Source organism: Colossoma macropomum, unplaced genomic scaffold (genome assembly GCF_904425465.1).
Source record: "Colossoma macropomum unplaced genomic scaffold, Colossoma_macropomum, whole genome shotgun sequence".
Classification (NCBI taxonomy): domain Eukaryota; kingdom Metazoa; phylum Chordata; class Actinopteri; order Characiformes; family Serrasalmidae; genus Colossoma; species Colossoma macropomum.
Genome location: NW_023494809.1, coordinates 10,930,520 through 10,936,366, shown reverse-complemented (window position 1 = coordinate 10,936,366; position 5,847 = coordinate 10,930,520).

Here is a 5,847-nt window from a genome sequence, read left to right as displayed (position 1 = left end):
TTACTGTATTCCACGTCGCAAAAACAGTTAGATAAACCGGATGCCCGAGGTTACTGCTGTTATCATAATGCAGAAATGTGGCTTTTGATTGGATCAGAAAAAGCAGGTTTAGAACTTTTCATTTCACAGTGCGTCGTCTGATATGCTCAAGCCGTGTTCCCTCTTATTTGATTACGTGCTTTATGTTTTGCTACTTCACGATGGTTCTGATTGGAGATAGCTGCACATAATAGCTTTATCAGAGGGAGGTACACTTCTCCGAGACGTTTCCACTTATTTCCAGACTAAACAAGAAAAGGAAAGGAGTCAAAACAGAAGCAAATAAATTACAACAGCACAACTCTGGGACTATCTGGGCTCTTGCTTTGTGTAGCTATGAAAAAGGTGCATGATGGTGCATTAAGAACAGTTAGCTGCCAAAAATGGATTCTTCAGATTGTGTAAGGAATTTGGCTGGGAATTGGAGCACTGACATGTTGTTAATTATGAATCTATTTGTTATGTCATTATGTATTTTATATCTTGTGTCTTGTAGAGGAACTACAGTGGACAGAAGAGTCACTGTATGAGCTCCTCTATAAGATTTCCTCATTCTTCATTCAGTTGGGCTGCTCAGGTTTCTGAGCTGCTATATTGAATATGCCCATCATAATTGAGCAATGGTGTCCATTCGACTGGCACAACCGGATACTTTGAAGTCAACATGACAACACATGCAGTAGTCGATCTCTTTCTAGTCTATCTTCTACCTCATTCTGCAGTGGTCAGGACCCCCTACAGGTCCACCACAGAGCAGGTATTATTTGGGTGGTGGATCATTCTCAGCACTGCAGTGACACTGATGTGGTGGTGGTGTGTTAGTGTGTGTTGCGCTGGTACAAGTGGATCTGACACAGCAGTGCTACTGCAGTTTCAGCATCTGTGAAATCACTGAACAGCTCTGACCTGCAAAGCACATGATTAAAATTCACAAAAATGAATTATTATATTTTTTGTTGGTTAATTTAGGAATAGCACAAAAATACACAATGTTCTGTGGTTTATTTTTACAGTCATATACACAAGTTTAAACACCCTCTAGTCAAATCACACCGAATTCTGTGCATTTTAGGGCACAATTTCTTTGTTAAAATATTTAAAAAATAAAACATAAAATATGATGTTTTTTTCCCTTGAATATGTTCAATCAAAATCAAAGTTGTTGGACACCATTTGCAACCACAATGATGACCCTAAGGCTAGTGGGTGAGTAAGTGTTCAAGTTGGCCATTGCTTTGTGCTAACAATGCTAGTCTTATTGGGCTAGCCAACAACCCAGTACTTCAGACTAGACCACATCACTGAGTGGTCAGAGGCTGTTGGCAAGGCCTGAATCAGCGCAGAAACGTGTGTCCAGACCCACATAGCCTGCGGGGCCTGCTGCCAGAGCGTGTGCGCTCACCTGCCAGGAATTAGCTTCAGTTCCCAAAAACCAGGGACGCAGCAGACAGGACGACAGCCAATCACATGCATGCCTGCAGTCTTGAGACCAATCACAACCAAGTGTAAAGCATTTCAAACCAATCAGAAGGAAGATCTAAGCTGAGATCAGCTGCACCAAAATCGGCCTCCTCTCCAAATATAATCAAATACAAAGGTTTAATTAGAGGTGTTGCGATGTGTTCAAGGCTTGCTGCGGATCCAGTAGATGGCAGACACTGGTGACCCTTTATCATACCAGACCTGATAGAGATCACATATGTACCCATGCTGGTCCCACACACCTCCACTTTGAGGCTAAATTGAGATGTTGCCAAGCAACTACACGGTGGAGTGTTGGAAGCAGCTATGGCCAGGTTTACGTTATGTCATTTACTTCACAGGAACACAGTGTTAACCACCAAAGCAAAGAAGGACTTGTTTTCCACAAAGCATTGCCATGTTATTTGTACTACAGAATATATATATATATATATATATATATATATATATATATATATATATATATATATATATATATATATAGATAGATAGATAGATGGATAGACAGATTAATATCAACACATGAACATTAACAGAAAGAAAAGAACTTCAATCTTACATTAAAAGTCAACATAGAGTTGTGTGCAAAAGTTTGTGCACCCCTGGTCAGTGCTGTGCAAAAGATATGGCACATTTTATGTTTGTTTTTTTTCAGTATTTTAAGTATGTTTTGTGCACTAACATTTACTGGAAAATGGCATTTTTAAGTTCTCTGTAGAGAATGTTATTGTCAAATTTTCACTTTGAAAATCTGCAAAACATGACCGGGGGTTGTTTAAACTTCTGCATAACATGTACATGCATTAAAATGTGTGTTGCTAGAGAAACTCATTGCTCACAGCGGCGGTGATAGGAACCAGACGTCCTCCTCTACAAGCTCCCTCACAGAAAGTTATTACGTAAAATGGATATGAATACGCTGCCTGATGTCTGAGACATTGTTTTACGATAGTTTTTAGAAGATTTTGGCCTAAAACATAGTTTTTAAAATTAGTTCATGGTGCAGAGGCACATGCAGAGCATGGTGAGGCAAAATAGTCCTTAAAGAAAATATATATTTTCAGACTTTGCTGTTTTACCATCATCAACATTCCATACAAAAACTCAGAAGACACATGTAGATTCACTGGTGGTTTTGGATAGTAAATAAAATGGTTATATTTGTGTTGTTGACATACTGACCGCTGGTTCCTATCACCACCACTGTAAAGAAATCTGAGTCTGTAAGTTTCTCTACAGTGAACTATTTCAAATCAAACCACTCTGAATGACTGTTTACATCTCAACCACTGAATTAAGCAGAAAATCTGAAAAAACTGGTGTTAAGTTTCTGTCATTTATGTTTACATTAAGTGACCAGTAATAAATGCCTATATTGCACTGAGCCCCAGCAGACCGAGTTGCACAGCCTGTATCTTGTATTCAGCTTAAGAGCACGGCTGCAAGTGCAGTGAAGTCCCTCATTACAGGAGCAGATAAAAACAGTGCAGATTTATGGTGTTTGGGTAACGCATTGTGGTCATAAAGTGCCTATACCGTTGTTTTTGTGCATTGCTGTTGTGTAGCGTTGTTGTTGTCACTAAGCCATTACAGTGCTGCGTGTTCATGGCGGGAAACAATTACTCTAAACAACATCCACCACCATTTACTCAATATGTGCCCACTTGTTCATTTTCTGGAAATTTAGCTGAAGTGGCCTCTTATTATCTGAAGCACTAGTTGAACCTATTTTCCTTTTCTAAACCTGTCTCCCTGCATTCATTTTAAAGCAATAACTCATCGATGAGCAACGCCACTCAATGGCAAACACTCACTCTGATGGCTCCTCTTGTGCTGTGACCAAAACAGGTGCAGCATCAAACATGCAGCAGCGCAGGTATTCTACTTCAGCCTCCATTAGTGCACTGCCTTGGCAGAACATTACAAGAGGGAATCCAAACTTTCTCTGTTTATCGCCATTTTCACACCCAACTCTGTTTTATCCTTTTCACAACACAACACACACTGCCCATCAAAAGTTTGAGGACATCTTCTCAAAATTCTTTCTCAGTTTGCAACCACTTCATATGTTTAAAGTAGAAAGCTGTTCAGATCTTGTTTTTCTTTGCAGAGGCTGTGAAACCGAAGGGACAATTGATAAATGCCTTGCCTTGGGAAGAGGGTCCGTTGTAGCTCCCAGGTGTTTTAATCACTTTTGGGCCTGAGAATTTCAATATGTGCTTTATACACTAATGAATCTGATCCAGCCAATCGAGTGCTTCTTAAGTTGAAGGGGAATTCCACTGATTTTGCCAGATTTCTGCATTATTCATTTGGTGAGATGTAAGCAAAGTCAGTCAGTGTGGTTTGATGTGAAATAGTTCATTGCAGAAAAACTTATTGATTCAGATTTCTTTACAGTGGTGGTGATAGGAACCAGAGGTCACTATGTCTAGAACACAAATATAGCCATTTTAAATATTATCCAAAACCACCAGTGAACCTACACGTGCCTTTTGAGTTTTTAGATGTAAATATTAACTTTTTTATATGTAATTTACATTGTATATGTATATAATATGTTTTGATTGGGGTCTATTTTGCTTTACAATGCTCTACATCAATGTTTCTCAACCCTGGTCCTGGAGGCCCACTGCCTTGCATTTTTTAGTGTTTGAACTGCTCCCAACACACCTGATCCAACTAATCAGCTCATTAACAGCATACTATTAGGTTAAAGTGGGTATGTTAAAGCAGGAAAGGCACTAAAATGTGCAGGACACAGGCCCCCCCAGGACCAGGCTTGAGAAACACTGCTCTACATGTACCCCTCCACCATTACTATAATTTTAAGATCAAGATCTAATTTCAAAACTATCATAAAACAATGTGTCAGACTTCAGGCAATGTTTTTGTAACCAATTTAAGTAATAACTTTCTGTGAAGGAGCTTTTAGGGGCATTAAACTCTTCAGACGTTTGGCTCCATTCACCACCACTGTGAACGATGCTGACGTTTTCTAGAATGTGTTTTACATCAAAGCACTCTGAATGACTTTGTTTACATTTTGCAAAACCTAATTATGCAGAATTTGAAAAACTGAGTGAAAAGTAAAACTCCAATCTCCAAAAAGGCAAAGTGTCTCCAAACTTTTGACATGAAATGTCAAAAAAACTGAAATCTTCCCAAAAAAATTCTGCACTTTAAAATAAAGCGGCCTACCAAAAACCTATGACCTTGCCAATAGCTCAGGAAATCGTGAGTTCAATTCCTGGCGATGCCACAGCCATCCATAGCTGGAAGTCCAAGAGAGCACAACTGACCTTGCTCACTGGGTGGATAACATAGTTCTCCCTCTCCACCCATCACTCAGCGCAATGCTAGCCAACATGGGCGTCTGTTTGCTAACATAACAGAATTTGCAGTTAAGTGTTCCTCTCCAGGCGTATTGAGCTGTTCAATGATGTTGTGTTAGCAGCAGTTTGAAAAGATGTGGAAGCACAAGCTGGCCTCCACTTTCCCAGCTTGGTAGCATCGTATGATAGTGAATGGAATTAACCTAAAAAATTTGGGAAGAAAATTAAAAAATATTCAAAAATATACAGCACTGTCAAAAGTCAGAGACCACTCTTAATTTCTTTGATTTCCAGTCAAAATAGCCATTAAGCACAAACTATTTATTTATCAGGAGATATTTCTGAGGAGAGTTTCCAAATCTGGAGTTCAAAAATGAAAACCAAGGAGAAAACCAACTCAGCGCTGTGGGTCTGAAAGGATGTGTAGCTGTCAAGAAGCCTCACTGAGAAAAGGAGACAGACACATCAAACAAAGAAGCTGAACAATGGACTGACCAGACCTCAAAATCACCAAATGTGTTTGGGATTATTTGGATCACTATTATTATTAAGTGCCGCCAAGCCATTTCTGACCATATGGATAGTGTTTCTCCAGAATATCCTGTCTTCTGTTTGGGTCTTTAGCTCTTCCAAGCATAATGTTCTCTTCCAATGAATCAGTTCTTCTTAGAATATGACCAAAACAAGAGATTCAGTTTGGTCATCTTGGCTTCAAGTGAGAAGTGAGGCTTGATTTGTTCGAGGATCCATTTGTTTTCTTTGCCATCCAAGGAACTCCCAAATAATCTTCCCAAACATCCAGATTTTACAGAGAAGATCCACAGAGAAGACTGCATGGACAATTCTGATCTTTGGATCATGCGCAGCAGAAAATGGAAAAACGACTTCTTAGACCGAACTTTAGAGCCTTGGAAAAATATTCCTTGCAGATTTCTTAGAAAAAATTGAAGAAATTGAAGCTGTAATTAAGGCAAATGGTGCACACACTAAA